Source organism: Danio rerio, chromosome 8 (genome assembly GCF_052040795.2).
Source record: "Danio rerio strain M-AB ecotype USA chromosome 8, GRCz13ab, whole genome shotgun sequence".
NCBI classification, from domain to species: domain Eukaryota; kingdom Metazoa; phylum Chordata; class Actinopteri; order Cypriniformes; family Danionidae; genus Danio; species Danio rerio.
The window spans coordinates 29,542,288-29,568,038 of NC_141028.1; the positions used below are offsets into that span (position 1 = coordinate 29,542,288).

General features: G+C 37.2%; 1 protein-coding gene across 1 annotated transcript in view; it reads right to left on the bottom strand.

Moving 5' to 3' along the window:
- The window catches only part of tafa3b (TAFA chemokine like family member 3b), a 154,024-nt gene extending 129,348 nt beyond the window's left edge, over positions 1 to 24,676 (bottom strand). Inside the window, exon 1 of the mRNA XM_087262543.1 lies at positions 24,213 to 24,676. The gene's annotated coding sequence lies outside the window, so the exon portion shown is untranslated. The remainder of the gene's footprint in view (positions 1 to 24,212) is intronic.
- Between the last annotated feature and the right edge of the window lie 1,075 nt (positions 24,677 to 25,751).

A 25,751-nucleotide genomic window follows, 5' to 3' on the forward strand; every position in this document is an offset into this window, starting at 1 on the left:
TCTCAGTGATGGCCCCTGAAGCAGTTTTGTATGGTAAGCTGTCTGTGCGGCTGGAGAAAAAGCAACACTTGACACCTTCTTTTGCAAAATGTGGCCAAATCAATGTTTTATGACCTCTTTTGGCTTAGAGCACATTATGGATCTGGGAGGCCTTTCCTTCAGAGCTTTTCTGAAAACTGCGAGGTCCCAGGAAAGTTAACTGCAAAAACGCAAGTGAAGCTGCAGAGAAAGATAGCGAGTGACAGAGCGCTTGACAGGCAGGCTGAGAGAGCGGATGTGTTACATTAGACGGAAATAGAGTAGACTGAGGAATTCTAGAACAAAATGACTAAGTACTTGTTCTAAATAATAATATAATCCAAATCTTAATGCAAAAAAGCAAACTCAAATTAATTCTTTGTCTTTTAGGTTGTTTTTGATTGTTCTGATCCAGTAAATATTGTGTTTACTCCTAGTTCAATTAGCGATCACACTATAATTTTAAGACCAAATCTAATATATAACACAGCTTTTATGACACAAATTTAACAGAACTTAATCTAAATGATTTTATTAATAGTAGTAAAGGTGCCATAGAGTGCATTGAATCAATAAGGTAAAATTGTATCTACAGAGTAGCTATGTGGCTTAAAGTAAGTTTAAAAATTCTCAGTGGTTAGCACTGTTGCATCACAGCAAGAAGGTCGTTGGTTCAAGTGCCGGCTGGATCAGTTGGCATATTTGTGTGGAGTTTGCATGTTCTCCCTGTGTTTGTGTGGGTTTCCTCCAGGTGCTTTGGTTTCCTCCACAGTCCAAAGACATGCACTATAGGTGAATTAAATAAACTAAATTGGCCATAGTACGAGTATGTGTGTGAATGAGTAAGTGTATGGGTGTTTCCCAGCACTGGGTTGTGGCTGGAAGGACATCCGCTGCATAAAACATAAGCTGGAATAATTGTCGTTAGGGCTGCACGATATTGGAAAAACCTATTCTGTGATTATATATTATAAAGTGATAAGAACACAATTTCACCAGATGACTTAAATAATTGTGTCTTGAAAGAATTTATGATTTGAGTAGAGTAATTGGGATAATTCTGTAGGTGCATCTGCATAAAAACCAATAAACAATCTCTGCAAGCATAATAATCCAGGCAAATACAATAAAGGAAATGATATACATGAAATAAACACTTAACAGTATACAGGTACAGTAATTGAATAATTAAATGTAAAATAATACTGAATAGTCTTTGTTGTATAAATAAGTCAATGAAATGAATTGGTTTTTAAGTTGGTACAGTTTCTAATGCCTGAATGCTTTTAAAATCCTCATACAGTCACCGGCCTCAAAAATGCATGCAAACTATTAATTATAATCCAGAATCAACATTGCATATTCTGGGATGTGACTATTGCGGATGGACATATTATGATCTAGTTGCTGAAACAATATATTGCGCAGTCCTAGTTGGTGGTTCATTCCACTGTGGCGACTTCTGATAAACCAGAGACTAAGCTGAAAGAAAATGAATGAATGAATGAATGTTCACATTATAGGCGAAAATGCATTGGGCCAAAATTATGGATTTTTTCTTTTATGCCAAAAATCATTAAGTATAAGTGAATACGTTCCATGAAGATTTTTTTTTCATTAGTAAAATGCAATTCTAAGCTCTTCATTTAGACAGATTTCTCATTTAGCAAAAACTCTCAGCATTTTAATTTTTTTAAACCTCAGATTCCAGATTTCCAAATAGTTTGATCTTGGCCAAATATTGTTCAATTGTCCTGAACCCAAAATATGAGTTTACATATATCAGAGTAATCAGTGAATAGAGGAGGACAGTTGAATGTTCAATCTTTAATTTTTAAATTCATTTCATGCATTTATTTTTTAAACTGAAACACCTCATTAATGAACAATATCTAGCACAGTGATCAATGCCTTGATCTTCTGCCATGATGAAAATCAAGATTGGAATACGTCACACCTGCACAGTCTTCAAAGGGAAAGAAGAAAGGAGAGGTGATGTTTTCACTACACAATGTGTGAAAGGGGGAACAAAAAAGAGAGAGAGGATAGAACAAGAGCTCTGAAGAAAAAAAAATTATAGTCATTGCAAGACTCTTAAAACTGAGAGACTGAAGCACAATGAGAAATACTTTGAGAAACTTTTCAGCCTCATAACATTTTTTAAAAGAACTTTAAAATGAACAATTGCAATCGCCTCCAGGGGAGAGTCTTATGCAAGCACTGCAGTACATTTATATTACAACAATATACATCTTCTGGAGCGGAGAGAAGAATCATTTACTCTGATAGCTAGTCGGAATCATTTGAAGATGTTTATGTCTGTGCAAATTTTATATCAGATATACGGCTCAGCGGATTAAAAATGTTAATCTGATTAAACACAATTGCATAACTTTATATGTGCTGAGAAAAGTCTCCAAATGACTGGATGTTTGCTGAGATTAGATTTTTTTTAAATAGTTTATGACTATTAATATTATGTTACTCAGAACATGAAATAAAACATATATTTTTTCAATACAATGATGAGAAATCATTATGAGATGACATAACTCTAATTATTCAGGCTAACATTTTAGAATAAAACATTTTAAGCTAAAAATATAAAAACTAATGCACTGTAAACCCCTCTGTTGTAATCAGTAAAGATGAGTAAGTTAAACAAACCTGTTTAAGTTTGGATGCCAAAACTTGGTATTTTAATTAACTTAACATTACTTAAACTTTACTAACTCATTAGGCAGCAAAAAAAAAAAAAAAAAAACTTTTAATTAGTGTTTCAAGTTCTCTGAACTTAACATTGTGTGGTCGGTGTTTAGAGTTTCTAAAGGACGCGGACTAGACAGAAACCCCAGACATACTGCATCAGTGTGTTCAATATTTTAACGAGGGCCACTCGTACGCATATCTGCTCGAGGACTTTTAAAAACTAAAACTGAACGAAGCCGGTGTTACATGTTTTTACATACTCTCACGCTGATATTTCCGGAATACCTCTAAATGACAAAATTATGTTTTATCGCAGATGGTCAAACCATGATTTTTATAGTTATAGACTGTTAACGTGCCTTTGGACTCGTGTACACATGCGTCCCACGGACTCTGTGTCTGGTGTGTGGTACATTCCGTGTCACTTCTGATGTGTATTGCATTCCCTTTCTGATAAGAATCTGTCATTGTAAATTTGTTTCGGGACTGGTAAAAGTGTTTTGCGTCTAGTTTTTTTTTTTTTTTTCTAAAATGTAAATTTGTTTCGTCCTTGGTAAAATAGTTTTTCCTATGTAATTGTGTCTTTTGATAGGTAAAATTTTTTCAAAAATGTAAATATGTCTTGAGCTCCGTAAAAGTGTTTCACACTTTGTAATGTTGTTTCGCACTTTCCAGCCACCGTAACTACCTGAGCCCATCTGAGGAAAGAGAAAAGTTATATTAAAAAGTAGATATTTTTTAATACTTATATACAATTTTCTTAATTGATATACACGCAGGAGTGACATGGTGGCGTAGTGGGTATCGTTGTCAACTCACAGCAAGAAGGCATGTTCGCATGGGTTTCCTCTAGGTGCTAAAGTTTCCCCCTCAATCCAAAGACACGCGCTGTAGGTGAATTGGGTAGGCTAAATTGTCCGTAATGTAAGTGTGTATGTTCTGTTCCTCCAGGTTGGGGATTGAGCGTTGGGCTAACGACCCACCTCGTAAAAATGAGATGTTATGAAACATCGACATGGTGAGGCTAAATATAAACTTCGATATAAAATGCCCTGGGAGTAAGTAAGTAAGAAGAGAATATAAAAGCTGAAAAATTTGGAAGTTTATTAGCTATTTTAAGTTATCTGTATACAATGAAGAGACCACATTTGGTCAACTCAATTAATTGAATAACTAATTAATTGAATTAGGTACACTAGTGAGACTAAAATAGGTAACTTAAACCTAACTTGAAAAATGCATAACTACACAAACATCCTGTAAATGTAAAGACCTTGGTAATAACTCGAATTTGTGTTTTCATTTCCTGTACATTTTAGTAGAATTAAATCTTTAAAAATGTTAATATTTGTACTTGACGTAATGAACTACTCCTTCCAGTCTCCATTATTTACAACTATTTTCTTTTCCCCTCTCAATCACTGCTCCTGTATTGACTGAGTGCTTTGACGATATGGTCGGGAAGTCAGCCATCACCATAAAGCACAGCGAACTGAAAAACTTCGAGAGAAGAGGCTGGCTAGCGCACTGAAGCATAGCTACGTTCTGTCCTCTCCTTTTCACTCTCACTCCTGAACTAAATCCACTAAAAGCTTTAAACTCCTGCCTTCACCCTCCCTTTCCATTCCTCAAATCCTTCCTGAGTGCAGCCCAAACCTATTTCCATCTTTCCCTGTTGGACGAACACATCCGAAAGAAAATGTGGAGACAGAGAAAGTGCTGGGAAAAAAAAGAGGAAGAAGAAGGAGGAGGAGGATATAGCAGACCTCCAGCAGGGATTCATACATCAATTAATGAGTGGAGTTTGTCTGCAAGTCCACCCAAATCTATAGTGCATGTGTGTGAGAGGAATGTGTGTGACTGGCAACAGTAGTATATAAATAATTCACGTTTTAAGAGTTGAAATGAAGCGGCGCAGGGGGTGTTCTGTGTGTTTCCATGAGGAAGACTCACTCTCTACAGTAAGTGCCCTTAAACCTGAGGAAGCAGGAAGCTGCCTATTGTTTGCAGGAAATTAAAAATGTATCCGCATTAGTCTTGAAACACTAGCTCAAGATTAGATGACAGTACGTCAGCATTTATCCTCATTATAAGACTGACTATGCTACATGAGAAGGTCGTACCGGGAACACATCACATTACGCAGTTTCTACGCATTTCAATCCAATTAAAACTCACTTGGAAATGCTTTATCAAGCTTTCATGGGTTATTATTGGTACTTTTTAAATTATTTTAGATTGATCTCTTCAGTCTTCAATTATTAGGATTATATTTCAATATATGATATCCTAAAAAATATATATTTCTGTATGTCTTGTGTGAAAATATATTTTATATGAATATTTGAAAATTTAGTTTTTTATAAAAAAGAATTAATAATTAAACTAGGAGGACATTTTATGAACATTTTATATTTATTTATTTATTCATTCATTCATTTTCTTATCAGCTTAGTCCCTTTATTAGTTAGGAGTCGTCAGAGCGGAATGAACCACCAACTTATCCAGCATATGTCATTATGCAGCGGATGCTCTTCCAGCCACAACCTATTACTAGGAAACACCCATACACTCTTGCATTCACACACACATACACTACGGCCAATTAAGCTAATTTAATTCACCTATAGCGCATTCCACACAGAAATGCCAACTAACCCAGCCCGGGGATCACTGTATCTACAAATTTTATAATAAACCATCAAAATAAATCAACCCAGGCTCATTCTGAAATCAACCCAGGCTCATACTGAAAGCCCTATATACATTTCTGGACAGCCCCAAGTGATGTTTTGTAAACAAAATTCAGGAGGAGCATGCGCAGAAGTTTCAGTATCGAATACGTCATTGACAAATATTCTATTATCAAACCAGTTCTTGAACAAACCCCTATATATACCAAAGCTGTCTTACCTGCAGCATCTCACGACTTTAGCATCCCTCCACCACTCCGACACCTCACCTCTTAAGCATTACATTCCCGGGGGGAGCGTTCTGGGACCGGGCTAGATACTTCGCTCGAATTCCAACTCCTCTTTGTTTCCTGATAAGGGGAATAAGTTGAGTTTGGGTGTCTCCCCGAGCTCAGAGGCCTCTCCCCGGACAGCACGCAAAATACGCCTTATACTTAAACGACTGCAAGTGTGAACTTGTGAAATACATCCCAGGAGCTACTTTTCTTGCAGTTTTTGTTTTCACAAATCTACCAGAGGCCACTGTGTATGCTGTTTGAGTTCAATTTTTTCTTGCGAGTGCCATTTGTGCCTGCTATTTTCGCATAAATCCCCCGGAGGCTGCTGTCGACTGACTGACTGACTGACTGACTGCCTGACTGACCCACCCTCCTCTCTCCATAAACCCAACCAATAGTGTTTTCAATAGAACGAATTGACCTATCCACCCACTTACCTAAACCCAACCGACTAAAGCAATCCAGAAAAAGAAAATCCATCGACTGATCTGTACCACATTTTCAGATTATACCACATTCTCACCCTATTATTTAGTTCTTTATATCAATTTTTGTCTTCTGCTTTTGTCTTACTCACTTTCTGGAACCGTTCTTCACTGCTCTTGAATCCCACCGTCAACCTATCCCCATGGTCAACTCCTCTCTACAAGTCCGCCAACATTCATGATAAGCTAACTGGACAAACTGTTAACAGTGGAAAAGCCGTCCATATGGAGGTAAGCGGTCAGCTGGAAAAGCGCTTGTTTTAAAGACGAAATGCAGCCATACGTACTTCTGACTACATAATTCACCATCTCCAGAAATGTATATGGAACTACATTTTCAAAATGAGCCTATGTTTAAATAAATAAATAAATAATAAGGTACACAATAACCAAAAAAAACATTTCTGTGTGGAGTTTGCATGTTCTCTTTGTGGGTTTCCTTCGGGTTCTCCGGTTTCCCCCACAGTCCAAAGGCATGCGGTATAGGTGAATTAAATAAATTAAATTGGTTGTTGTGTATGTGTGTGAATGAGAGTGTATTGATGCTTCCCAGTACTGGTTAGTTAGTTGGCGGTTCATTCCACTGTGGCGACCCCTGATGAATAAAAAGACTAAGCCGAAGGAAAATTAATGAATGAACTCAACAAGGGAAGAAACAAGACAATAGTAAGGCAACAAGCAACATGGAAATTCAAAAGAGTCTATTATCAAGAGGCCTAGGGAACACAAGGCAGACCCACAGTGTTCTGACTCAAAAACCGAGTAAGGAACAGAACAAGTGACCATTTATATACACTGGCTGGAACAAGACACACGTGACTGAAATTAAGTAAACAAGGACACACAAAGAAGAACTAAAGCAGAGGAGGGAACGCGGGGAATGAAGACAAAGTGCAGGATAGTGACAGAACAAGTAAAGTACCATACATTTTCTAGCTTCTCATTGTTAGCTCAGTGACTGCTTGTGAAATTTTTTTTAAAAAGCTGATATTATAGGATGTATATATCAAAAAAATATGTAAATGCAGTTTTTTATAGTTTACAAAACTTTAACACAAAATTACCTCACGATACACTCCAAATTAACAGACCAGTAAAATACCCTCAATTTTTGAGCTTCTGGGTGCTAGTTCAGTGACTGCTAGTGAATTTTTTAAAAGCTGATATTATAAGATGCAGATATACTGTCATGTCAAAATAGCTGTAGGCCATCTAACAAACCTTCTCAGCGACATGCCAGACGAACGGAAGACAGACAAGGGGGGGAAAAAAACGTTTCTCCATTTCCTCTGGTGCTCTTTCTGTTGATGTGCGTGAGTGCTCTAGTCAGAGCGAAGTCAAAGCAAGTCTTGCTGTGTGACATGTCAGAGAATCAGAAAAGACTGGAAAGATACATGGAGGTTTTATCAAACGACTGCAGATGCGCTGAGAAGCCTGAGAGCAGAGGATGATGGGATATCGTCTCTCTCTGCCCAGGGATCTGAGTAACGTCAGAACACTGCAGCGCAAGATCGTCCAAATTCATTTCAGAGGGCTTAAACTACCCCCACACACAACATGCCTCTCTGTATGGCATAAATATGGTGTGTCAAATGAGAATGAGAAATTGTCTATGGAGATTTGCAAGGAACTTGAAACAGCCTGTCAACTCTGTGATTCGATTCTCGTATGAAATTAAACCGCAGACTTTAGGTCAAAACAAGCTGGATGATATTTACTTAATATAGTCCTTTAATGAATAGTTCACTCAAAAATAAAAAATAAAAAAATCACCCAGAATTTAATCACTATCAAGCCATCCTCAGCATACTTGATTTTTTTTTCTGTCAAGCGAACACAGTCAGAGTACTTTAGAAATTTATCCAGGCTCTTCCATGCTGTATAATGATGTTGGATAGTGACTTTTATTCTGAAGCTTCCATAAGTGAATAAAATAAAAAAAATAAAATATAGGCGGTTCATTCTGCTGTGGCGACCCCTATTGAATAAAGGGACTAAGCTGAAATAAAATAAAATAAAATAAAATAAAATAAAATAAAATAAAATAAAATAAAATAAAATAAAATAAAATAAAATAAAATAAAATAATTCATTCATTTTCTTTTCGGCTTAGTCCCTTAATTAATCTGGGGTCGCCACAGTGGAATGAACTGCCAACTTATCCAGCATGTTTTTGCGCAGCGGATGCCCTTCCAGCAACAACCCATCTCTGGGAAACATCCACAAACATTCATTCACACTCATACAGTAATTTAGCCTAACCAATTCACCTGTACACATGTCTTTGGACTGTGGGGGAAACCGGAGCACCTGGAGGAAACCCGCGCGGGGAGAACATACAAACTCCACACAGAAATACCAACTGACCCAACCGAGGCTCGAACCAGCAACCTGCTTGCTGTGAGGCGACAGCACTACCTACTGCACCACTGTGTCACCTAAATTAAATTAAATTAAATTAAATTAAATTAAATTAAATTAAATTAAATTAAATTAAATTAAATTAAATTAAATTAAATTAAATTGTTCTTTCTGCTGTGGCCACCCCTGATGAATAAAGGGACTAAGCTGAAGAAAAATGAATAAAATAAAATAAAAAATAAATTTAATTTAATTTAATTTACAACACATTTAATTCAAATAAATTCTATTTAATTTACAACACTTAATTTAATTTAATTTAATTTAATTTAATTTAATTTAATTTAATTTAATTTAATTTAATTTAATTTAATTTAATTTAATTTAATTTAATTTAATTTAATTTAAAACACATGCATCATCCACCAAGCAAGGAACTATGCGATCTGTTAGCTCTGTAGTGATGAAACGGGTGAACAAATTTGCTGTTATTAGCAGTGTCTCATCAGTGTAATTATGGTCTGGTAATCATGAAAATCCTCTGTGGAACGACCCCGAGCTTGAGTCATTCAACCCCAGAATGTTATACATCTAGATTCATTCACAGTCCTTTTAATAAGGGAGACAAGACAAAATAAATCAATGATGTTGTCTGAGCTCAGATACTAACCCAAAAATATTTAGTACACCAATTGAACATTTTCTAATGAGATCAGAAGGTGGTCACATTAACATAAAGATGCAAGAGCTAAATATTAACAGAGCTTTCAGTCTCAATGAAAGGGTGTCAAAATCCTATTGGATAAGAATCTATGATGCTGATGTACAGGTTATGAGGTCAATCCCCTTTTAATTACTATTCTTAATTAAGAATCCTAAACCAACGTTTCCCAAGGGGATCTCACCACATTAGCATTAAATATACTGCGAGTGATTCTGGTTCATTGTTGTATAGGATCAAGTCCCTTTCATGATTCTGTCATGAATTAAGAAACTTAAAGCCTGATTATATGTTTGTGTCGAGTGATTTCCATACCCCACAATACAAACTTTGCGTGTAGCCATCGCCATTGTGATCATTTACTCTGATGCTCTGACAATGACACTGTCAAGTTCTTTGCTGGTGTTTTGGGTTTACAGTACATATGAAATGCGTGTGATATTACTGTTGAAGTAGCTCAAACTCACACTCAATCCAGGAATAAATATACACTAACTGACAAACGTTCAACAACTTAAATCATAAAATAAACACAAAACAAATTGTATCGTCTGCAGGACTCGACATTTCGTCACCTTAGAATTATAAGGTTCTGACATTCTTGTCAAAATTGAGTTATTGACATATTCTTATTAAATGACAACTTATTTACATGAAGGGATGTTTTTATCATTTGTTTACATTTAGACTTTTTATTAAAAAAAAACAAATGTTACACATATATTGTTTGTTATAAGGAATGTAAAAACTTTGAAGCTCAATGTCTCAAAATCCTTCAGAACGCAGATAGAACCTTATAATTCCAAGTTGGCGATTTGTTAAACATTGCATGTGCAAAACCCAGTTTATCACCTTCTTAGTTGAGACCTCTAAAACCTCATAAATAAATATCTAATATTGTAGTAATATTAAATATCTAAACAAAGATTTTTAAAACATTGACATAGGATATGCTGTAAAGCAGGGGTTCCCAATCTTGGTCGTAAAGGTCTGGTGTCCTGCAGATTTTAGCTCCAACCCCAATCAGATACACCTGAGCTAGCTAATTAAGCTCTAAAGTTGCGGTCACACTGCACTTTTCTCCCCATAGACTTCCATTCATACGCACACAAATGAGTCAGAGTCATGCTGCAAGTTTTGCAGTTCGCTCCATTGGAAAATTCAAGTCTGGTGAACTCTGACCTGCGAAATCGCATCACTTAACTGCATGAGACCAATTGAAAATCAAAACATGACTTCTCTGGACAGAAATTTAAAACATGGGCCGCTCGCTCATTTTTTAAATGTCTAATCATCTTGTTTAATCCTGCCCCTTTTCGCAGTACTGTATGACAGAATTTCGCACGCGCAAACTCTAGTGTGACTGCGGCATTACTGGACTTTCCAGAAACAATCTTGCAGGTGTGTTGAGGCAAGTTGGAGCTACAATCTGCAGGACACCAGACCTCCAGAACAGAGTTTGAGAAACCCTGCTGTACAGCATAGGATATACAGAGTCTGTGTCCGAAATCACATACATCAAAACTATACAGTACACTAAATCAGAATGCAGGCAAAGTGTTATGTCCGAATTCATAGAATCTGAAAAACAATATGCGAGAAGTTGTGTACCCGGATGACCTACTTCCGGAGTGATTCTGAAGTGTGCATCTGATGTACACTGCGCTATCTTATGATGTCCCGTGAGAGAATTTATGAAGCGACACAACTCACGAGGGTAGGTCAAGTGATCATGACAAAATGGTGGATGTAGTATGTCCGAGTTCCATTCATACCGCTCACATTTATACTGTATAGAATTTACTTTTCTAACAGTCGAGTAGTACATTTAAATTTAAATGCAGTACCTACTGAGTAGTAGGCAATTTCAGACGCAGTCAGAGAGTCACTTTGAATGACAAAAATGGATGTATGATGTTGGTCTAAAATTTCAAGTCCCAGTTTTTTAACTTTGTCATTAAGCAGATGAACCTTCATATTCTTAAAGAACTTTCACCACTTTGGGATTAGATATTCTGTAATTTGCTTCAAATAGAGGCATTAAAAAGGATCTATGCTGTTGACATACAGTAAGGGTTGCAGGTTCAAGACCTAGTAATTATTCACTGTTAATAATTTCTGTGAGTCGTTTTAAATAAAGTATCAAAAAGGATCTAGGATGATGACATAAAGGTTAAAGGTTCAAGACTTAATTCATTAATACTCTGCCATTAAGGACTTTTAGGTATTAAGATTGAAGCACCACATTAGTACATACTGCGAATCACTGACTGAGAGAGGTGTTTAAAATGATCTATGATGTTCTCCTTAAGGTTGCAGGTTCAGGATCTAGTAATACTTCACCGTTACCAACCCTAAGCCTGGTTTCTCAAGCACTGCTTCCCATATCAACTTTAGATATACTGTGAGCCATTTTAAATATGAAGGGTATCAATAGGATCTATGATGATGACATAAAGGTTGCAGGTTTAAGATCAAATTCATCACCATTTAAAACCCTATATCTGCATTTCTTAAGGACTGTTCACCACATCATTTCTGTATATACTGTGAGTCATTTAAAATAGGAAAGGTTTCAGAGGAATCTGATGCGGTGCGATGCGATGGCTCAGTGATTAGCACTGTCGCCTCACAAAAAGAAGGTCGCTGGTTCGAGACCTGGCTGGGTCAGTTGGCATTTCTCTGTGGAGTTTGCATGCTGTCCCCGTGTTCATGTGGGTTTACTCTAGGTGCTCTGGTTTCCCCCACAGTCCAAAGACTAAAATGTCCATAGTGTACTGTATGTGTGTGAATGAGAGTGTATATATGTTTCCCAGTACTGGGTTGCAGCTGGAATGGCATCCACTGTGCAAAAACATATGCTGGATAAATTGGCGGTTCATTCTGCTGTTGTGACCCCTGATGAATAAAGGGGCTAAGCTGAAGATAAAATGAATGAATGAAATGGATCTATGATGATGACTTTAAGGTTGCAGGTTCAAAACCAAATTTATCACCATTAAGACCACCAACTCTATGTTTTCCAAGGACTGCTCACCACATCATCCTTTTGTATGCTGTGAGTCATTTTATATGAGACAGATATCAAAGGGATCTATGATGATGATAATGATTGATGAATTAAAAAGGTTGCCGGTTCAAGACCCATTTCATCACCATTCTGCCATTATTTAGTACCTTTAAGTATTAAATTTTAAGCACAACATAACATTATATATATAGTGAATTACTCCAACCTGAAGAGGTGTATCTGTGATGTTGCCATAAAGGTTGCAGGTTCAAGACCCAATTCATAACCATTAAAAGTCCTAAATCTACTAATCTATTTCTCAAGGACGGCTCACCACATCATCCTTAGATATGCTGTAAGTCATTTTAAATAAGAAAGATATCAAAGGGATCTATGATGATGAAATAAAGGTTGCAGGTTCAAGACCCAAACATTCTGCCATTACGTACCTTTAAGTAGTAAATTCTAAGCACAAAATAACATTTTACATACTGTGAATCACTACAACCTCGAGTGGTGCTTAAAATTATCTATTATGTTGACATAAAGGTTGCAGGTTCAAGATCCAGTTTATCAGCAGTCTGCCTACAGTCTTGAACTCTATGCTTCTCAAGCACCTTTAGCCACATCAACATCAGATAGTATGAATCACTCGGAATGAACGATGCTTTAAAAGTTGCAAGTTCAATTCCCAGTTTATTATACATCTGCAATTAATTATAAACCCTAACCCTAAGGTTCCCAATGAATGATTACCACATTGCATTAGAAGCACTAGGAGTCAAACTAAATGAGAGAGACACTGACAAATGAATCAAGTGATTTGCTGATTAAGGCCAGATCAAGAGATACAAGTGTTCATAATTAATAGACTTAAGTGTCAGAAATCATTTAACTATAATTACCCATGGCATGCAGTAATGTTATAACAAAAAACGTGAAATTTGAAAATACACACACACACAAGACCAAAGACCGGAAAAACACACTCAACGTATAGAGAAAAAAAGAGGGGAAAAAGTGATGATATTCATTGTTTTTTCAACCCTGAAGCTGAAAGTCCTCTTTCCAGCATGAATTCCCATAACACCCTCAACACCGAGAGAAAGAGAGAAGACCAAAAGAGAGAGAGAAAATGAAAAACTAGACACAGTATGAGACAAAGAGAAAGCCTGGTGGTTCACGAGAAACAAATTGTTCTGAGTGAAAGCTGTCTCACACCAAGATGATATGGGAGAAGAGAGCAGGATTGAGAAAAAGAGAAGAGAGACAACCAACAGAATAAAACAATGAAGTATTATAGCATATAAACAAGCACAAAAAAAGAGATACAGCGGGTCACTCTTTTTGCCATTTGTTACAGCTTGACATTACAGTTAGTAGAGCAAAAACCTCAAACTGAATGATTGATGGTCGTCACACCCACTTGTGTGTGCACCAAAATAAACCTCAAATGTGGGTTCATTCTTTTTCGTCATCCTTCAGCAAGTCTTCACTGCCATTTGCTTTCATTCTGGCTGATCCTCAAGGTGCGTGTGTGCATGTGAGTAATGAGAAAATTCACATCAGACACTGGGTTGGGTGTAATTAGGCTCAGAGGTGCTTGTTTTGCCTGAATTCTGGCAAACGAGATCAGTAGCCATGACATTAGGGAGACACAGAGTGAATCTCATCCAGAAGCACCACATACAAATGATACATATGCTTAAACTCAAACTGGATAACAAGGTATGTTTTGTTAAATGAAGGAGCACATGTTGGTGTTAATATCAGCACACTTTAAACATGATTGATCTGTATTTAGAATCAAAAACAGCTTTATTGCCAGGAATGTTCACACATATAAGGAATTTGTTTTTGTGAAAGAGCTTTTACAGTGCAACAGAAAAACACAGAGACAGGACAAAAAAAATAAATAATAAATATATTTTAATATTATAACAGTGCTCTGTAGCGTGGACCAGAAGGTAAAAGTTTAAAGAGGCAGTGTGCTGGGTGTGAGGGGTTCAGACTGATTTTGGCAGCCCTTCTGCTCGCCCTACAGTTCTTGGAGAGTAGAGAGGGTTGTGCCGGTGATTCGCTTAACGGTTCGAACTATTCGACTAGTCTTCGGAGGTCAGATTTGGTAGCTGAGCTAAACTAGACAATTATTGAAGTGCAGAGGACTGATTCAATAATAGACGTATAGAACTGTTTCAGCAGCTCCTTCGGAAGGGTGAACTTCCTCAGCTGATAAAGGAAGAACAGCCTTTGTTGAGGTTTTTTGACAATGGAGTCATTGTCTCAATTTAAGGGCTGATGATGATATTAAAGCTCAAAAGTCAACAGCAAGTGAATGACTACAATGAAAAACAATTCACTGATATGAAACACATAATTAATTGATATGAAAATTACCATCAATTTAAAATATGAGCAAGCTCCTCATTTGGTCTTATGTAGTACTGTAATTAGAGCTCAAACCTAGTAAATATTAATGGAAAATGAAGAGATCACTGACTTTAATATTTTTTTAATGGACTTGCCATTAATAGATATTTGAGTAAAATGGTTATGTTTTATTCTATGAATAACTGATATCAGGTCTTGAAAACATTAAGTACAAGGCTACCGGGCCACAAAAATGCTAAATTACTCTATATGCGATCTCACTTTATTGTTAGATTTCCCTTTAAAGAGCCCATATTATACATGAAATAGGGTCATATCTTGGTTGTAAGGGTCTCCAACAACAGTCTAATATGCATGCAAGGTCAAAAAACACTTTCATGGTCCTATAATCTGCATTTATTTTTACCCAATTATTCCAGCGACTCCCGTATGAATCGTCCAGTGATTCATTTGTTCCCAAACCCCTCCTTAGCGCGAAGCTAATCTGCGCTGATTGGACCGATGACAGTCTGTTGCGATTGGTCGACTGCCTTCAGTGAGAGAGTGAAATGCCCAACTACTAATCAGCAATATAAAAGTAATCACAGTTCATACACGCTCGATAGTGTAGGCATGGATTTTAGCTGCCAGTGGGTCAAGACGATGGACTTGAAAACACAGACGACTAACTATTTTATTGAGCAAAAACTCCAAAAACTGTTGAGGAGATCTAGCTTGTCTCACTCTGCTCTTTTCACAGACACACACACACACACACACACAAATATTGCCCTCGTCCTTGCGCGCGCACACACACACACACACACACACAAAAACACACACACACACACCTCCGGATGACAACGCGCGCGCGCACACACACACACACACACACACACAAACAAACACACACACATATCTCCGGACGACAGCGCGCGCACACGCACACACACACGCACACACTACTCCTCCACGGAGCTCCGTAAACAAAGCAGCACGCGTCGCGTTTTTAACGTGGCTTTGCACGCGATATGAGAATATAGCGAGTTAACCTGATACAGTACAAGCGGTTACAAGTAACAAATCACAACTAAATACATTTGCAAGCTGGAGTAAACGAGGCAACAACTTTAATCGCACGCACTTACACTTGAGAAATGGAGAAAGAAACCCATCCTGACGTCCATCAGTAAGTTACTCTTTACTGATCCTTCCTTTAACAAATGCCGATGAAGTATTATTTGTAGCATGTAGTTTCCAGAAGTTTCCAGTAGTTTCCAACTGCTTGGCTATAATGCTGAGGTTTCATCTTTGGGTAGAGACTCGATATAATATCCATCTGCAGTGTGACTTCAATCAACCGGCATGTTTGTGGGTGTGTGTGTGTGTCTGGGTTTCTGCATCAGAGGGCGGGGCCTCAGGTTTGAAATCTCCCGGGTTTGCGCGTGCACGTGAATAACTTGGTTTCGTTCGAACGTCATGGCGAAACACCTAATGACTCGGTATCAAGGCGACTCATTTGAAGCACTATGAGTCGACTCTTTTATAGATGAATCAACCGTTTTAAACACTGTACTCTTACAGATTTAAGCCTTAGCTGGATACTTCACTTCACTTAGAGCTGTGTTACACACTACATGGAAGGGGATTTTCAAAAACCCATAATATGGGCTCTTTAAGAATCCATATCCATATTCGTGCGCTTTGCACACTAGATGCAAAGCTGATGCTAAGCATCAACTGAACATTTAACTGGCGACGTTGTGGCTGGGTTGCTGGTTGCCTCGGCTGGGTCAGTTGGCATTTCTGTGTGGACTTTGCATGTTCTCCCTGCATTCGTGTGGGTTTCCTCCGGGTGCTCTGGTTTCCCCCATAGTCACAAAGACATGTGGTACAGGTGAATTGGGTAAGCTAAATTGTCTGTAGTGTAGTGTGATGCTTCAAAAGGATAGTTCACCCAAAAATTTAAAATCTGCCATCATTTACTCACCCTTCACTTGTTCCTAACTCTTATAAGCTTTTTTTTTCTCCTGTTAACCAATTTAAAAAATATTTTGAAAAACGCTTTTTTTTTTTTAATCTGGCACCCTATGACATCCATAGCAAGTTTATCCTACTATGTAAGTTAATTGGAGCCATCAACCTACAATCTTAAAAACTTAGGTCTCAAACTGAAATCTCAACCTGGAGGGCCGCAGCTCTGCACAGTTTTGCTCCAACCCAACTAATCAAGGTGTTACTAGAAACTATTAGGCAGGTGTGAGTTAGAGATGGTTGGAGAGTACAGAACTGTGGTCCTACAGGAATTGAGTTTGAGACCATTGCTTAAAAATATCTTCTTCACGTTTGATTTTGTGTTCAACAGAAGTAGAAACTCATAAATGTTTAAAACAACACAAGGAAGAATAAATGATGGGGTACTTCTCATTTTTTGGTGAGCTATACCTTTAAATTTAGATAATCCAACCCAGGCTCATTCTGAAAACATAGCCCTATAGACACCATTTTGAGGGGCGTAAACAAAAACAATGGTCCCAATGTAGTTCCTGTTTTACATTTTAAATTTCTTTAGTTTTCGAAAATACAAAGAGCCACATATAGATAAACAATGGTATTGTAGCTGTTTTAACATTAAGTTATGATTGTATTGCCACTTTTTACAGTTATGAAATAGTTTGATAACAAGCAGGAAATGTTCATGGGCAAATGACATGACCACATTGAAATGTTTTTTTTGCAGTTTTTGTATTCGAAAATCGACCAGAAGTTGCTGTGTATGCATTTGAGATCTCAAATTTCTCTCGTGAGTGTCACACCCTTCCCTAAGTCCAAACAAACAGTGTTTTAAATAGCACAGATTGACCAGCGCCTACCTACTTTCCCTAACCCAACCGACAGTGATTTAAAAAAGAAAGAGAAAAGTCCCTTGATTTTTACCACGTTTTCAGAATTTACCACATTTTCACCCTGTTGTTTACTTGTTTTATTTTTAGGCTTTTGTATTACTCGCTTTCTAGAACCTTTGATGGACTCGAACCACATTTTTGCAGTCAACTCCTATATGCATCTCAAGTCTGCCGACATACATAGCGAGCTAACTGGTTAAACTAGTAACAGCAGGAAAGTCGTACATACGGAGGTAAGCAGTCAACTGGTAAGCGCAAAAAGAAACGGCTTCATACCGCCCCATAGTGTTTGTTTTAGAGATAAAATGCAGCCTCACATAGCTCTCTCCAGAAATGTATATAGGGCTGCGTTTTCAAATTGAGCCTATTTTGAGATTATCATCATTAAAATAGACTTCACTCCAATTAATACCAATAAAATGTACTATAGTAAAACTGCTGCAATGCAATGAAGTGAAGATCAAATGAAAACTTGCGCTGAAGTCTCCAGCTTCTTATTTTTTCGCCAAAGAAAAAAGACTCACATAATCTCATGTGTCACAGCGCCAAGATACCACAATCTGCTGTGAAATGTCAGATACTTCAGTCTGAGCACAATTACTTCTCCTCAGACACTCCCAAAAACATTTTCTCAGCACAATGCTATCCGCTTTCATTTTAAATCCTTTTTACTGTATGTGTGCTGCATTTGTGTCTATTTTTATATTTGTTTTTAGCACAAACACTTTTGGACTATAGTTTATACTTAAATGAAGCACATCTTAAAACTCCATCAAGTCTCCTGAGCGTAAAAAAAAAAACAAAAAAACAGTAACATCCTCCTTTGGGTATTTATATTCGGTTTGTTTACCACTTCTTTTTTAGGCACTTATTTTTTCTGTCTCTCACTGGAAAAAAAGTAACAAAAATATGTCAAACCTTACAAACACACACACACAATCCTACACACAACCTCTCCACCTGCTCACCCTGTGACTGAGCAAGTCATCCATTTATACGCTTCACCTCAGGAAACACTGGGGGTCACTTACTCTCTATTACTTTCTTTCTCTCTATCTCTTGATTCCTGCAGAGTCTGTGTCATGACAGCAATGTTAATCTTGTCCTGTGAGACAGAAATGATGACTGAATGAAAGAAAGAAGGGTGACACTGCAGTAATAAAGTCCTCTCACAGCCGAGGTCTGGTAAACTCTGAGGTGAAAAGTGAAGCGGTCATTGACGCACCTATTTTCCCCGTTGGAGGATTCACTCGGTGGGATTGGATCATAATTTTAGGATGAGGTTGATGCAGAAAGTGCTTGTTTTTGTGAAGGTGCAAGTTTCATTTGTCTGGTGTTTTGTCATTCTCTCATTAATCAACACTTTGGCAGACAGCTCAGCTGCACACAATGCAATTTGCTGGAAATAACCAATCACCAATATTGGAGCCATGAAACTTTTATGCATAAATATTCCAAAGTTTGAAACTTATTTCTCCATTCATGCATATCAATGGATGCAAACTTGCAAAATTCACCATTTACAGAAAACTAATGCGTAAAAAGCTGACTTCATTACACTTATAGTCTATGTCTGCCAACAAAAACCCCATTATAGATGCCAACTACACTGAATATATCCTCAATTTTACCTGCAGTCATCACAATCAAGAAATTGCAGATCCACAGCAGACTGTTTTGTGAACACTTTGACAGCATTGCCATGTTTATTTAATAGTGGAAATTCATTCATTTTAAATAGCTTCCTATTCAGACACTGACACAGTGAAGAAAACTCCCATAATAATTTCTCAGTTTCAATTTATTGTTGCACTGCAAGTACATAAGTTATATATAAAGTCAATTATTGCATTAGTAGAGAAGAACAGGTGCATAACTATGGAGAATGTCTATGAATTCTGCCAATATCATCACATTATTCACCTTTGTAGCAGTTTGATTGTAGAATGTATGCCATTATTTTACAAAAAGCACAGTTGCTGTGCACAGAATGTACTTTTAAGTGTTTTAGGGCAAGTTTGTAGTTGTTTAAGCTTCCACTATTTTATTTATGAAGCCTTACAACAGACATTTCTTCTGAAATCGAACAGTGGATCTGATGTGTGTTTCTATCATTTAAAAATAAAATACAATTTGGGCATGTGCTGCAATCTTTGGTCCCTTTAATCTAAGGGTGTTTTCACACCTGCCTTATTTAGTTCAGTTGAATCGCACTGGAGTTCATTTTCCCTCTTTATGCGGTTTGTTTGGGCAGGTGTGAATGTAGCAAGTGCACTCGAGAGCGCAACAAAAGTAGACTAAAAAAAAAGCAGACTATCGAGAACCTCTTTGAGGAGGTGCTATTGGTACGCTTTCAAACAAACCCTGGAGCAGTTTGTTTTTGGTGAGAACATGATTCGAACTAAAACAGACCCAATAGTATTAGGGAAAAACATTACCTGATGGATCGTTGGTAATATTTCCAAAAGATGACTATGTTGCAGTTTAGCTAAATTAAATCAGACCTCCTCCCTAAGTGACTTGTGATGCACCTTTGCCATTTGCCAATGCATTAAAACATTGTTTTCCAGCCGCGCTTCATTCTTAAAATGTATAGTTTGATGTATACAAACTATATAGTGTACTATGATCAGGGATAAAATCAGCCATCACAATCAGTCTACAGTAAAAAGCTACATTTTGTGCCTGCTTGCAGGAGTTCCATTGGTATTTTCCCACATGTTAATTCTGACCAATCAAAAAGCAGTTTGGGAAATACGTTCAATAACATTTGGCCAGTGAGTGCTGTGAATTTTGTCACATGACTGCATTTTAGTTCTTTTCAACTGGTTTGGACCAAAGCAATCAGCGTGGTGTGAAAAGGCACCCAAAAACAGTAGAAAATGCTACAATGTATCATTTGCTGCCCTTGGTCCGGACCAAACGAACAGAACCACAGATGTAAAAGCACCCTAATGTTTATTCCTGAGCAACACACTTAAGTTTCATAAAGCCTCAATCATAATACATGATTATAATTGTAGGTTGTGGCAGTCACTGTGTCAGATTATGCAGTTTAGTTGACTATGAGTCTTTAGTATCAATTTTGCCAGACTACACATTAGTTCACAAGCAATCATCACATGACGTGCATTCTGAAGAAGCTACATAAATTATAAATGCTGTGACTGTCTATCGATTGTTTCCACCAGAAACAGTTTGTCCCATATAGTATGTGTGTGTGTATTTTCTGAATGAAAACAATAGATAAGTAGAATAAATCTGTGATCAAGAGGCCATTTTGGAGCTTCAGTAACGGTTTTCTAGCAATGAATGTAAACAAAGTAGCCCTGCAATCACAAAAGCTAACATTGCTTTAAAATAAAATGACTGCTAAAGGTGACAGTCTTTTACCTTTATTCATATATATATATATATATATATATATATATATATATATATATATATATATATATATATATATGAAAAATTAATTTACCAAAAAAAAAAAGATTTATGAAAATGGCTATCGGATTTATTCGTGTTGCAAATTAACAATTGTCTTCTGCCGCACACAGTCTCGCACACACAATTGCACAAACATAATTACACACACTGGTTCTCTGTGAGCTTTGATGAATTATTCACATCACACTAGATAAATCAGCAGGACTGAATGAACAGGGTCTAGTCAGCTGACCACACTCGAATCATTTTAACTGAAACCTAAACCAGCTGCAGAAACCTGAGATTCCCTCTCTGACCCAGACATCAGACATTCCAACAAGCAACAGTTATTTGTCACACTTAACAGCCTGTGAAAACACACACACACACACACACACACGTGAATGCAGCTAAACATCTTTACAAACACAAACACACAGAAATAAAACTCATTCTGACAAAACAGGCTTTAAAAATCGTATGTAATGGAAATCTAGAGACACAAATTGATAAAGCGTAACAAAAGAAATGATTAAAGGTGTATTTTGGGTGGGAAAAAGCACTTTATGAAAAGCCAAAATCTCAAAATTAGCAGGTGCAGGAATAAACTGCAAATGTTCCACCTCAGACTTTACAAGTCAAAAAACAATTAGCACATTCTCTCTCTTTCTTGGTCCCTGCCTCACTATTCTGATTAGTAAATCATTTTTACTGAGGGCTTCTCTCTTACCTGAAATCTACAGGCTAATTAAAACTTGCTCTGGGTATCAGGATGGGCAGATCTCTGCTTTTGACAGACACACCGCTATTTCCCCTTCAACCATTTACACTGGCAACGGCTTTCAGATCCAACCAGTAAGAGTGTATCAGTACAGTAGACACACGCAGTGCTCGGGTTAAAGCACTCTTGCACTAACGGCGGATCCAGGACCTGCACACAACAGAGCCAAATCAAATAAACTACTACATTCAGTGGTGATTCACAAAGGATTATTTCAGCAGCCAGTATCAGCGGGGCATCTGTGTGTTCCTAAGCCTTTTGCTCCCGACAACATCCTCCCTCATAGCGAACACATAACCAGCTCTGTTAGCAGGAGAATAACGGCGCACTGTGGCCTGAAGGGAGTTATATCAGCCAACCACATCAGCCAAGGCAATGCAATTACTGCGGAAATTATAGTTTGCAACTGCAAATTCATATGGCCGCATTCTGCAGTTTTCATTTTTTGCCGCTGTTCTCCATTTCACTCTCTCTCTCTATCTCCCAGGGTGATGTGGAGGATTTATAAAGTGTTTTATCTTATTTGGTGCAATTTACTGCAAGAACTATTTGAAAGGGAGAAAGTTATGAAGTTTGTGTGAAGCATTATTGTACTTTTATGGATTGACTCCCAGGTTGTACAGTCAAGTCTGATTTTTGTCAATTTTAATGAACGAGTGAGCTGGATCACAACCAATTTGAATGATTCACTCAAGAATAAAGATTTGTTCAGTCCAAACTCTATGAAATGTACAATTTAAATCACAAAAAGTTAAGGAAACTCAAAAAGTTGAGGAAACTGATTGCAACAAACCATTTAAGTTCAACTAATCCTTGTGAGTTCTGTGAACTTAATCTATTTGAGTAAATAAAGAAATTTGTGCACAGTAAAACCCAATAAATGAAGAGAACTCAAACCATGCGAGTACTGTAAAACCCAATAAGTTAAGGCAACTCAAACTGTTTGAGGAAACTGATTGCTACAAACCATTTGAGTTAAAAAAAAACAAATCTATTTGAGTACTGTGAGCTTGCTCCATTTAAGTTGAAGTAATGAGATATTTAATTAACTCTACCTTCACACTGAGTTCAAAACTCTTTTCAAATTAACAGAATTAACTTTCAGTGAATTGAGCTAACTCATTTCATTTGATAAAGTCAACTGTTGGGTTTTACAGCTACTCTAAGAAGTATCTAAAAAAAGTAAAAAAAAAAATGTGATGGTTTTTCAAAAATTTACAAATAACTGGTATTAAAAACTAGAAAACTGGAACAAGGTGATTTCTTCTCAATTTAGCACATACAACTTGTTTTGTAGGTATAAATTAAAATCAAATCGCACTGGATTCATACTTTAGTTTTTTACTAAAAACAGTTCATGTTTTAGGTAATTCTTCATTTTAGGTCACTTTGTGAACTCAATAAGTATTTATGCTATCAAACTCTATTTTACCCTTGCAAATCTGTGTTGTTTAATGTAATAGTAAAATACAGGCCTATTTGGGTTGTAAATGTCTTTTTCAAGGTGAGCCAGGGAATAAATTTAATGATTCATCTGAAAGAAAAATAAAACACTTTATTGATAATTAATCGACATTGAATGACAATCAAACTAGGGTACATAAATGTTATAAGGCTATTTTTATTTTGTGTTTCAGTAAATATAGACCTATTTGGGTTCTTGTCATTTTATGAGGTAAATCAGAAGAGTATGAAACACTGAACGAAGATGAATGTTTTAGACTATTGGCCTAATAAGGCATAACAATAAGACATTATAAAAATATGTCATATATTTATATTTAAAAACAATGCCGACTTTGTGACTAATGAAAGCAAAGGAACTGATTAGGCAAAAATGGCCTCTCAGAAAAAAATATTTGGAATTGAAGGAGTTGGTGATCTGTGCCCGTGACGGCGCATCCCAGATGCGCGTGCCAGCTCTGTGCGCCAGGAGCACAGACACCTTCCTCTGTTTTGCGCCCTTTCCATCCGGACAAAGCTGATTTTACATGAGTAAGCCTGACTTTTACATGCCATACACTGCTAACGCGTTAATAAGAAGACGAAACACCGTTAACACGAATACACACCCTCGCTCTCCCGCTCGCGCACACACGCAAAAACTCCCCACACTCGTTGCCCCTTTTTACTCTATAGTATTATTTCTTTACCCCGCTTGATACAAAATAGCCCAGCTTTATAGCTCCCAGGACGATTCTCAGGTTTACACCCAGGCTGTAGACTGCCTATTAAGTTTCATTGACCCGCGTCCGGTCACGATCAGAATGCATGACTCACTAAGCAACTGTCATGGATCACTAAAACAGACCAATACCAGTTTATTTTACTCAACGGATCAATGATATTCAACTCATTGATATAACAAACACCGCTCAATCCGTTGTAAAAAAATTAAATGTTAAGTACGCGTGGAAATAAGAATTAAACCACGTAAATAAAAAAGCCCCATACCTGTTGGCGCGGTAGTCCGGATTATTGCCCAGCAGCAGAAAGAGGTCTCATTGCCCTTCCATTATGATTTATTCCATCCACGAACTGGAGATGCTTCAACAATCCGCACCAAAGGATCCCTTCTGTGTCTACTCTGTCAGAGTAAGCTAGAAAGCCCCAAATACAGAAAAGAAGTTCAGTCCTCTTATCACTGAAGCGCCCGATGTCCCCGCAGGGCGTCCGGGTGCGCGAAGACGCAAAGTTCCTTCTCTCACAGCGGCTCAGATCTTCATCTCAACTCAACGGAGAGCTGCGTGAAACTTCACATCAACGATTTCGCTCCTGGTTTAAAAATCACACAGATGTTTGTAACGGAGCCCTCATCTCGCGTAGTATCCCCTTGGGCTTGTTTTCCTAGTGTTTGTCCGAGCTGGAGACGCGTTCGCGCTCTGTGCAGGATCTGCCGGTGCTGAAGGCAAAGGTCTGGAGCTGCGCTGCGCTGACTCGATCCCTGTGCTCTCCAGGGATGTTCTGAAGAAACGCAATGAGCGGTGAATCAGCGCCACTCAGCGGCGTTTGTGACAGCTGTCCTGCAGCTTCTTCTCTTTCTGAGCTCACGTTGTTTCTGAATATTTTACAGGTTCACCTGACTTGCATTAATTCTGCCATCTAAATGCACAGGGCCACCTGAGTAGCCTTAAGACTCGTCTAAACCTGCCTCTAAACGCCCAAATAAACTTCAGGTGTGCATATGACTTATAAAGATGGTGAAAAAACAACAATATTACCCGCTGAAAGAGTCACTGATTGAGAATTTATCTTATTTATAAATATTGATTTAAAAGGTGACTTTTAAAAAAATATTTCTGGAATCAGTTTATTTTATGGTCTCTTAAAACATGTTGGGGATTATGTTACATTGAAACTGCAACTAATTTTCAGAGCATTGGTAGAATTTTATTTAAATTTTTTTTACTTTACTTTTTACCAAAAAAAAAAAGTTCAGCTACATCTGCCACTGATCTAACATCAGGGGCAGATTTAGTGATCTTGAGGCCCTAACTAATTCCAGCCATAGGGTCCAAGTCCTGAAATGCACCCTGTCTATATTTATTTAATTTTTAATTATATTGCTGTTATTTTATACATCACTCAATCTTCTTTTCGACATTTTAAATGAATGCAATCTACATTTTAAATTATTAGTTTTCTTAAAATAAATTTACAACTAAAATAAATTAACATGTATTTTGTATAAATTTTGCTCCATGATGGATATTTTATTTTGTGATATTTTAATATTATTACATAACTTTCCATTATTATTATAATATTATATTCGATTGTATATTAAATAATATTTAATTACATTAAAATAGTATTTCAAAATATCTTTAACTCTCACCAGGTGAGTGAATCATTCAAAATACAGTAGAAAACTATATAGTTTATAGGTATAATTTATACGTCTAGATATTTATTGGAGGCCCTCAGATTTGCCCTAACCGGCTTGCAAGCTTATTGGTTAATCTGCACCTGTCTAACACGTGGTTTTTACTG